Source organism: Melospiza melodia, chromosome Z (genome assembly GCF_035770615.1).
Source record: "Melospiza melodia melodia isolate bMelMel2 chromosome Z, bMelMel2.pri, whole genome shotgun sequence".
NCBI classification, from domain to species: Eukaryota; Metazoa; Chordata; class Aves; order Passeriformes; family Passerellidae; genus Melospiza; species Melospiza melodia.
The window spans coordinates 68,796,590-68,807,294 of NC_086226.1; the positions used below are offsets into that span (position 1 = coordinate 68,796,590).

Here is a 10,705-nt window from a genome sequence, read left to right on the forward strand (position 1 = left end):
CCTCCTCAGGGTTAAGCTGACAGTTGGGTCAATATGTGGAGCAGCAGCTGAAGTGTGGGGAGCATAAACTAGAAATGTTCAGCAGTTTGGTGAGAAGGGGGTTGGTTGCTGACCAAAGGTTTGGGCACAGGGCTGTGAAGTGCACACACGCCCTCCTTGGCCTAAAATGGGGCACAGAGAGAAACACCCTTGTGTTTCACACAAGCTGTGGCTGACCCCTCGTTTGCACTCACTGGAGGTGGTGAAGCCCGGGTGTAGTAATGCAGCCACCTCCCTCCCTCCCCGGGAACAGGGTAAAAATTACAGCTCGTAAAAGGCATTTGACACAACTGCAAAGGATGAGAACACTTGAAGCGGAGCTGAGATGCACAGGGCTCCTCCTGAAGCACAGCTTGGTGCTGTAGAGGAGCTCCGAGCGTGACTCAGAGCCGGCTCCTCCCCGTCAGGGCCGCGGCGCGGCTCGGCAGGCCGCGATCGGCTGAGTCACCAGCTCCCCTGCCTTCATGAAGCTCGGAGGGGAAGAAATTAAACCAGACCACGAATCCAGTGAGGTTTTATTGGGGTTTTGCTTTTGGAAAGTATGCTGTGGGTTTCTGTTGGGCCTGAAGTTTTTCCACAAGCCATCTCAGCAGCTTCCCTGCCTACCTCTCCAGCCCACTCATTCACATATACTAGCTTGAATGTGTATTCTGCTACCAGCTCAGAAAACATAAAGCTTCCAATTAAGATTTTAAACTTACAAGCAGCAGAAGCAAAACCAGAAAAACAGAAGTACTGGCTTAATTACCCTGAAGCTATTTAGAGTAATGTTAAGTGACACCAGTTGTGAAGATTCCCAAAGGTTAACCACACATCTAATTGCTTTGAAATTCTCCACTGTTCTTGCAAGAGAATTCACATCTGCGAGGGCTGGTACAGAGAAGTCTGAGGAGCCACAAAGAATGAAAGGCAGGCTAACAAAATGGGGAAAACCTGTAGCTTGTTCAAGGCGGGACATGGTTATTAACAGGAAATCCCTAAGGTTCCATAAAGCCCAAAAAATACTAACTCAAACTTTCAAATGAAAACCTCTGCTGTTTTCTTCTGTTTGGCAGCATACAACGTGCTTATTAGGACACATCCTCCTACATGTAAATACTCATAATGTTCATTAGAAGTTAATAGGAAAATGCATTACAGCTCTTTGCTCTTTCAGCAGCTCCTTACATTGGGAGCATTTCCTTGCAGTGAATACTTGTTCTTGAATGCCAGCCTTGCTCTGTGTATGATGCTTCCTTAGGCTGATGTGTAGAAGTGGCACAGAAAGAAAAGAAAACTAGCAGAATGTAAGCAAGACTCAAACACAGAGACTGGGTTTTGGCCCATCTGCCCTGTCTGGGCTATTCCAAGCAGTAAAAGGAGAACTAGAAAGTTTAGAAGTAATACATTCTTCTTATTTACAGGGGTTCTATATTGATTTAATTGTTTAGATATAAATACCCTCCAAGCAACACTGGCCCAGCATTCGACATGGACAGCAAAGAGGGAGAAAGAACCAGAAGTTACAGCTGCCAGTCTTTAGATTCACTTCAATGCAAAACCCTTTAATGGTCAAAGAGAAGGGGTTGTCAGTGAAATCTTGAAAGGGACCGAGATTCTCACTTGAGTTGACTATAGTATGAGAACATATTGCACCATACAATGCTTTCTTGTCCTTTGATACAAATTTTTCTCTTTGTAATAGCTCCATTCATTCATATGTAACTTTACTGTGTCATTCATAATTTCATCTATATTCTCACAATTACTTTTTCCTGAACATGCTTACTTGCCCTTTTTTCCCAGAGCTCTCCAACAAGCCACTGTCTTTCAAGCAGAACAACATACCAACAAGCCAATACAGCCATAAAATGGTAGCCATAACTTAGAAGAAATCTGGCAGTCACGGCTAAGCCTGTGATAGCTGTCTTCTGAATGCCAGTCTAGTAGGAAAGGATAGGTATTTGCTTCTGTGACCCATGTGTGACTGCCACACCACTTATTTAGGGCCTAAAGAAGCAAATTGGTACTGCTCTACTGAATGTAAAAATTACACAATGTGATGTTTTGGTGTTTTTTATTCTTCAAATCTTAAAATCCTCACTGCATTTGCAAAAGTGCTTTGTACCTACAATTCCACAGCTATTTCAGTTCCTGTATCATCATCCAAAGTAGCAGTTTAACAGGTTAAACTGTTCAGCTGTCACAAAAGCATTAAAAAGTGGCATCACCCATATGTGTGTGCAAGGATATATTTTTCTATCACCAATGACATTTCCAGTTTGCTGTCACTGTGTGAGTGCCTCTGGATTCACTCCCAGTAGAGGGCAGAAATCAACATGAGGTTCACCAGGCACAAATTTGATATTCTCAGGTTTTGCCAGAGATGCTCAGCAGAGATGTGCCCAGCCCAAAATTTTGCATCCAAAGGAGATTTTGAGAGAGTTTAGTGTCACATGAGGTGCTTAATTCAGTATTCACTGAAGTAGCAGTGCTCTCTTGAAAAGTTCTTCATCCAAACATCACCGGCTTTTGAGCATATTGCAGTATGAACTTGATTCCTGTCATTCAGGTCTCTCTCAGCTGTAGAGTTCCTTGTTTCCAGAGAAGTGAAAAGCCTTTTTTTTTTTAGGCACTTTTTACAGGTAATGTATTTTTAAGTTCTTAGACATAATGCCATTATATGGTCTGTAGAGCATACTGTTGAATGCTTCCTTTCAGGAGTATGGTACTTGTACCATCCAGATCCTAAAAAGTCAGAAAACAATGAGGGAGTTACATTTCAGAAAATAGTGTCTGTGCAAAGCTAGTACTGCTGGGGCCCAAGCCTTTTTCATTCAAACTATACTTCCAGAAAGCAAAGTTAAAATACATATGTGAGAAACTCCAGATTGGGAATGACCTGTATTTCGAAGCCATTCTTCTTTCTTTCCTTTTCCCATGAGAACCATTCCCCATATATCTTGCTTTCATCTCCTGCCTACTGGTGGTGACCCAGTCACTCTTGCACCAGAAAAATAAAAAAGGCCCACAGAAGGTGTTATTTCTACCTCTGAGTACTGCTGATGATCTCTGAGAGGCCCAAGATCCTCACAAGGCAGGAAATTCTCTCACTCTGTTCCCTGAAACATATTTCTTCTTTAATCTCATTTAAAAATATGCACAAAAGGTAACACAGAACTTGTATCCCCTCAAAAAAACCCGAGTCTGTAAGTAAATTATATTTCTAAAAATTATCACAATTTTCTAAATGTTTGGTTGTTATCCTTAATATTGCGTAAAATCTAGAAAATCACTGTGGCTCTTGGTTTTACCTTCTCTGTGATCTCAGTCTTGCAGGCTTCATTTCACAAGAGCACTTTCTTGTTTAGGCTTGGCAAAATATGAGATGAAAAATTAACCTCTGCATTTGCTTTGCAACACTAATTTGGTGAAATTCTTAACTGTGTCTCTTCACCTGTGGTAATGGTGGCTGATGAAGAAAACCAATAGCTGAATATCTTCAGCAGCTGAAGTAAGAAAAGGTCTTCAAACAGGAAGAAAAAGAAAAAAAAACCCTAAAACATGTTCTAGATGATAAACTGGGTTCCTCAGTTAAAATGAGGAATAAAACACCCTTCAATAAAAATTCTTACTTCTTTATATTTTCCAATAGTTTTTTCTTATTTTCATGCAGTCGCTGTGTATCAGATCAGCAGTCACAATCCTCACCTGTAAACTGTGGTTCAACAAGACATTTTGGAAGGAAAACAGGGAGAGAGGTTCTTCTTCAGTTCTGTTTCTATGTCTAAAAGCTTATTCCTGACAAGCTTGATTGGCACTGGTGTTCAAGCTGAGAACTGCCTCTTCTGAAATACTTTGCAGATGTGTTTCTGGGGGCAGCTGCTGTTTGGAAAGAGAGGCGGGGAAGTCACTGCTCACTCACACCACACATCCTCCACCCTTATCAGTGGCTTGTAGATCTCAGTGACTGTGTCCTCCAATTTTACCAGGAAAACCATAGTCAGAGGTGAGTGTGGAAGAACACTTTGCCCGCATTGGCTCACCTGGTTTAGCCTGCCTGCCTGCACAGTTGAGAGCAAGGGTCCAAGGCTGCAGCTGAAAACATCTCTGCCCTCATATTAAAGGCCACAGAAGCCTCACTGGCAGAGGAACTGATACCTAATGTGAGCTGAGCTGTTGATGTCTCAGATACACAAGACTTCCTTTTGTGGTGCAAAGACTCATGCTGCAAAGCAGCTCTGTGTGTGTGGGAAATGCACTGTGGCCCTGAAATAACCATAAGCAATTGCTTGGTCATACATCATTTTGCAAATAAAAGCCATTTTTGTTCTCCAGTGGCAGTAAGCTAATGAGATGGCAGGTGATTTACCAGATGATGCTATCACATTTGGAAACTTGAAATGTCTTACAGAATCAGAGAAAATTTACCAATTTCATGGAATGGTGCTGAAGGACGGAGTTGTATGACATTATGTGTCTGTCTCCCTCCCTCCCTCCGCCGCTTCCGCCACTTCCACCATTTCCTTCCACCACTTCCTTCCTTCCACCACTTCCTTCCTTCCACCACTTCCTTCCGCCACTTCCTTCCTTCCACCACTTCCTTCCTTCCACCACTTCCTTCCTTCCACCACTTCCTTCCTTCCGCCACTTCCTTCTGCCACTTCCTTCCTTCCACCACTTCCTTCTTTCCACCACTTCCTTCCTTCCACCGCTTCCTTCCTTCCGCCACTTCCTTCCTCTTGTTTAATATATGAGGTTTTATGTGCTTAATATTCTGCATAGTAAACTGGTCTGTCCAAACCCACACAAGTTCTGCTGCCTGCTCCTCTTGCTTCTGTGCCCCTTCTGATGTATTTCACCCTTTAGGCTTTCTTCTGAACGCAGGGCTGGACCCCCGGCAGCCTCCACTCGAGCAGGACTGCCTGCCAGGCTCTGGGAGCCTTCCATCAGAGGTTATTTGCAAGGGAACAGCCTTTGTTCCATGGTGGAGGAGCAAGAGAGCGCCTGCCTCCTCAGGCAATTAGCATGGCAGTAATGACAGTTGTAAGAGTGAGCTTTTTACAGGGCTACAGTGATTTTTAGTAGGGACAGGCCTGATGACAGCAACCTCAAGATGTCTGAAATACCACAGGGATCTTCTAATGGGATACAGGAATGCCTTTATCCTCATTGACTGGCTACAACTGGAAAGACATATGATTTTAATTTTAGCTAGCTCTGCACCATTTCAGAGAGATATTTACAAGAGTATAAATAGACAGAACAGCTCTGCAGGCCAGCTCATTGAAGCACCCCAGAGCATAACCCCTGCCCCCAATGCCACAATACAGGACCTACAATAACACCTGATGGAATAGACAAAAACAACCACAGAATGGTTTCATGCTCAATGCATGCAACTTCATGTATTTTTTCCTGTCTGAGTAAATTTGTGCCGCTCCGCTGAACAGCCAGTGGAAGATAAATGTTGGACTAGTCATCCACAAGGGGTATTTTATTACAAAAACATGTAAGCTGCCTTCCCCTCTAATAATTTTGTTGTATTCTATGATGGATATTTTGTTTGGTGGATTTTTTTGTTTGTTTGATTGTTTAATTATATATATTTATTTTAGCAGGTGTTCTTTTAGGGTTGGTATGGGATTGGAACACCATGATTATACTGAAGGAGACAGCTGAAATAGTATTCATGTTTCATGTGAGAAAGAAATGTCTTGAGGAAAGTGGCCCTACTAGTGCAAACCTGAAGGTTTCTGAGTACAGTAATGACAGAAGAGAAGCAGAAAGTAAGTCAGTAGCATTAAAAGGATCCAATTAGGAACGAATTAGTCTTTTTGCATTAGCAGAACAACTACGGAAGAGTGTCTGAAGGTCTAGAAAACCCCCAAGGGATAGTTTGTCATTAGTGTACCTCCTGATGTCCAGAGCAGAAAGGATGCCTTATGCTTTGTGAATTAGTCCTGTTAGCCACAATCAAGGCACAGAAGGGAAAGCATCTAAGTCCCATGAGACATTTTTCAGACTTTTTTAAATTTTATTTTTTTAACTGGCTGTGTTTTGTCTATGTAGCTGAAATCTACAAAACCAATAAATACCATTTTTAAATAACATGTTGAAAGCACTGGTCAGCTCCTTCACTGTAGGACTTTCTGGTTTTTCAGTCATGGCTGATACATCTGATAGTGTAAATAGGATATGACTTTCTTGATAGCAACTAAACACTCTTTAAAAAAAAAAAAAAACAAAACTTTTTTTTTTTTTTTTTTTTTAAATCTGACACTGGAGAAACCGAGAGCTTCAGCGAGAAGGCAAGGCTCAGTCTAAAAGCTCACATTGGAGCTGGACACTAGGGAACTTTGCCTCTGGCTGATATCTTGCTGTTTGGAAAGACAGAAAGACATTTAATTGTCCTTAAATTTTATTATGAAAAATATCTTGAAACTGTGAGGGCAGAAAAAGAACACAGCAGGAGGTCATGTGGCTCTTACATCCTCTCAGTAGTCTGGCGTTCTGCAAAAAAATGCAAGCAAACAAGGGATAAGAGGATTTTATTGGTCTTGAATTGCAAAGATCTCCTTTTATATCCCCCAAACAAGACTTGCCAGCACACTGTTATACCTTTCTTTATCCTTCTTTTACTCCTTGTCCCGGGAAAGAAGAGTAAAAGAACTATCTATCAACCCTTTGATGCTTTTTCCGCAAAATGCCACCCCATCCCCAAGTTGGCCACTGCAGCAAAACTTGTCCTAATGCTGTTGGTCACTGCTTTCTGTTATATGAGGAGGTCCTGAGTCTCCATGCAGTACCTAGAGAGGATGACATGAAGATTGTACCTACTTTGTGGACTTGTCTGGCAGGGCTCTTACCATCCAACATTCCCACTTTTGCTGGTGCAAGAGGGGCAGTTGTGCTGCTCCAGTGCAGGTGGGGTTGTGAGTTGAGTAACATTACAGGCATAAAAGCTCTCAGGCCCTGCAGTGAGAGAGGTCACAGTGCTTCAGACAGGTCAGCTAAGTTTAAAATCCTAAGGGAAATCTTACCTTGTAGAGTCTGAGAGGGATAAATAATGAATGGCTGTAACTTACCTAGATAAAGGCAGTGTGTAGTGTCATATCTGTCTGTACAAAGCAGGGAACAATACTTGTATTTAAATATACTTGAACATTACAAAGCAGCAACATACTCTTTGGCATGTGATGTCATGTATTAACTCAGAGTTGTAACCCAGTGGGAGGATCCCTGTGGGAAGTTTGGTTATGCTTTTGTTTTGTTTGAACGTGGAGATTGTGAATGTGCTGCCTTGTGCGCACTGGTACAGATGTGTGCATTCAGAAGCATACTTGTGCTCCCAGGAATGCTGTGACTTGTCCACTAGAGCTGGGGAGTCCCAGGCCACTCCCAGTAACCCCATTCAGCAGGCAACAAGTAAGTGCCCGAGTGATGCCAAAGAATTGGCTTCCTGGAAGTACTGGGTTACTTTCACTTCACAATTAGTCAAATTTACCTTCCTGAAGCCCTACTGGAAAAGTCAACAGAGTGTCAGGGGTTTGTTAGCTTGTAGTCTTCCAAAGGATTATTTGGCAAAGCACAGCACCAAGCTGGTAGCTGCCTCCCTGAGCCCATCAGTATGGAATATCAAACAGGAAAAGATAACAGAGGTTGACTCAACACAGTGTTCTATTTGCCATATTGGTAATGCTATAGTGAAGACAATATTCTGTCTCAAATGTTAAATTGCTTTATTATCTGAACACCAACCACTACTAAAAACCCAAAGACAGAGTCACTTTTGGCTTTGACCACTCAAAACTGTCAACTTTAGCCACAGCACTCCCATACAAAGGACACCCAGAAATAAAGATACAATCATCAAGATATCCAGAGAATATCTTTTCCTTTGTATCAGGTAATGGTCCCCTGGGTCCTGCAGAGTCCTGCAGTTTTTAATGGTGGATTGCCAGAGGAAAGCACTGGGTAAAGAGCAACAAAATTATGAGGAGAAGTTGCTTTTGCAACATGAGCCTTCCTCAGTGCCTGATCACAAAGCTACAGGGCCCTCAGAGTCCCTTCTGATGGCCATCTCTGAAAGCCGTTCAAAAGAATTTAATTGTCCAAGACAGGAAGCACACAGATCTTGAAGACAGAGAACAATCACTTGCACTGGCAAAAATCTCTGTTGTAACCATTGAAAAGTAACTCAGGAGTTAACACAGTGGTGCAGGGTCTCATAAGAATGTAAGAGAATAAACTCACCAGATAGTCAGGTGCTGAAGCAGTGGAAGCACAAAGAGGAGACCAGGAACAGCCATCACCCATGAGAACAATGCCACCAAAGTATGGCATTGGGTCAAAGCAAGGGGGCAGCAGTAAATCCCAGTGTAGTTTTGGACACACTAATTCCTGAAGATATTAAGAAGGAAAACCTGCTGTACGTATGTATTATCTACATAAGAGCATTGTTTATAAATAAACAATATATTTACAGCTTAGTGTAGTAGAAGCTGTACAGTGAAAATTGGACAGTTAGATAAGAGGCCTCAGATGCACTGAGCCCTGTACCCATGAGGTTTCTTAGGGAGAAAATGGTATTTTTTTTCCACGGGCTATGTAGATAGCACCCACTAGGCAGAGGCTTGGTGACAGAGCAACAACAAGAGCTGCCCAGTGACTCAACTGACCACAGAATAAAACCGTATTGGTGAGGATTAGCACAAACCAAAAACTGGGATAAACACAAACAGATTCTTCCTAGGGAAAAAAAAAAAAGGAGGAACGTAATGAATACAGTCACTTCTGACAACACAAATCAATAATAATAATAATGATCAGACAATGAAAAACCTCCTCTCATCTGGAAAAATGTTCTTCTGACCTTAGATTAACTGCATGCTGAACTTCTCACCAGCGGGTACACTGAGACCCCTCTTCCCCTTCAGAAAATGATGCAATGGTAAATAGAATAGTCATCTGTCATCATATTTTGAAGTTTCTAGGAATTTAATTACTAAGTTTCAAATCCTTTTGTATGTAAAATTATATTTCCTGGCTATTTTTTCATTAAATATTAGTATTCAATAACTGTAATCATTCTGTTCTGTTCTCCAATTATCTTTTCCAGTAAAGATGTTTCAAAGTCAATTCTTTAGGAATTAATCATGGAGTATTTCTGGGACAACCAAAATTAGGTTGATCAGTGAAATAACAAAAGTGTCACTGCTTAAATTATGGCTGGAATTAAGATTAATTTGCAAGTTGTGAAGGTCAGGGCTGTGCAGCAAAATTAAGCATGCCACTGCAAAGCAGATCCACATTAAGTTTACAAGAGCAGGCATTAGATTTTGCAATGAAAAATTAAGGATTTTGTATCTCTGTCTCTAGAGCAAGCATAAATTTAGGAAGAGAGTTCAGGAAGAAGCACTCAGCATCCAGTCAATAGACTTCACAGAACAAGATCTTAGGTCTTACCATAACAAAATTAGGAACTGGAATAAGAACTCCATTTGAAAGGTATAGCATTAAGTTTATAGAAGAAGAGAGCCTGCCAAATAAATGTAGTACAAAGCTGCATCATCTTAAGAGAGGAACTGCAGAAAATGAAGCAACCTATAAAGCAAATAGTAATATTTAAAGCAGAAAAGGCAAGGCAAGGAAAAGAAAAAAGGAAAAAAAAACAGGAGAGGAGAGGAGAGGAGAGGAGAGGAGAGGAGAGGAGAGGAGAGGAGAGGAGAGGAGAGGAGAGGAGAGGAGAGGAGAGGAGAGGAGAGGAGAGGAGAGGAGAGGAGAGGAGAGGAGAGGAGAGGAGAGGAGAGGAGAGGAGAGGAGAGGAGAGGAGAGGAGAGGAGAGGAGAGGAGAGGAGAGGAGAGGAGAGGAGAGGAGAGGAGAGGAGAGGAGAGGAGAGGAGAGGAGAGGAGAGAAGAAGAAAAAAAAAAGAAGAAGAAAAAGGAAGAAAAAGGAAGAAAAAGGAAGAAAAAGGAAAAAGGAGGGGGCAGGGGGAGAGGGAGAAAATCTTACGACCAGGCAGAGAGCTTTTAAAAGATAAGGAGTTAGAAGCCAAAGTAAAATCTGTACCCTTGCTCCAAAAGAAAACAAAGCAAAGTAAACCCTTCATTGTTCACAGACTGTAAGAGTTAAAAAGCTTTCAAAAGGAAAAAAATGCATTTAAAAAATGGAAAGGTTACTCAAATGAAAACAACAGGAAAGTTTTGAAAAGGGATTGGGGCAAATTGACAAATGACAAGTCTGTCAGTTGGCTCTATAGTGCATATGGAGGTGCTCTGGAACATCCCTAAAAAAGAGGAGTTCCCACTCCTCTCCTCAAAAAATTTAGGACCGTAGATTTTTCCTCTAGAGTCTGAGAAACTTCTGTCCTCTCCAGTTTTTCAATCAAGTAAGGGTTAAGATAAAGGTTCTGTTCAGTGAAGCTGTAGTAAGGGGATATTCATTCATGAATTCATTGTATTCTGCTCTGTCCCAACCCTCTCTACCCTTGTAAAAGCCCCTCTCCCTGTGTTTTATTGCCCCCTTTAAGTACTGGAAGGTGCTATAAGGTCTTCCTGGAGCCTTCTCATCTCCAGACTAAACATCACTGACCCTCTGAGTCTCTCCTCATAGCAGAGGTCCTCCTCTCTCTACTCACCTTGGTGACCTCCGCTGAGCTCACTCCAGCAGTTCCATGTCCTCCGT

General features: G+C 42.0%; 2 long non-coding RNA genes across 2 annotated transcripts; both read right to left on the reverse strand.

Moving 5' to 3' along the window:
* Nucleotides 1-2,080: 2,080 nt before the first annotated feature.
* LOC134431978 (uncharacterized) lies at nt 2,081-3,568 on the reverse strand. Its single transcript, XR_010031172.1, has 2 exons — nt 3,069-3,568; nt 2,081-2,766 (listed from the first exon to the last, which is right to left on the reverse strand). It is a non-coding gene; the product is annotated as an uncharacterized LOC134431978 (long non-coding RNA).
* A 2,845-nt stretch (nt 3,569-6,413) lies between these two features.
* LOC134431992 (uncharacterized) lies at nt 6,414-9,667 on the reverse strand. Its single transcript, XR_010031178.1, has 3 exons — nt 8,275-9,667; nt 6,888-6,993; nt 6,414-6,531 (listed from the first exon to the last, which is right to left on the reverse strand). It is a non-coding gene; the product is annotated as an uncharacterized LOC134431992 (long non-coding RNA).
* Nucleotides 9,668-10,705: the final 1,038 nt, after the last annotated feature.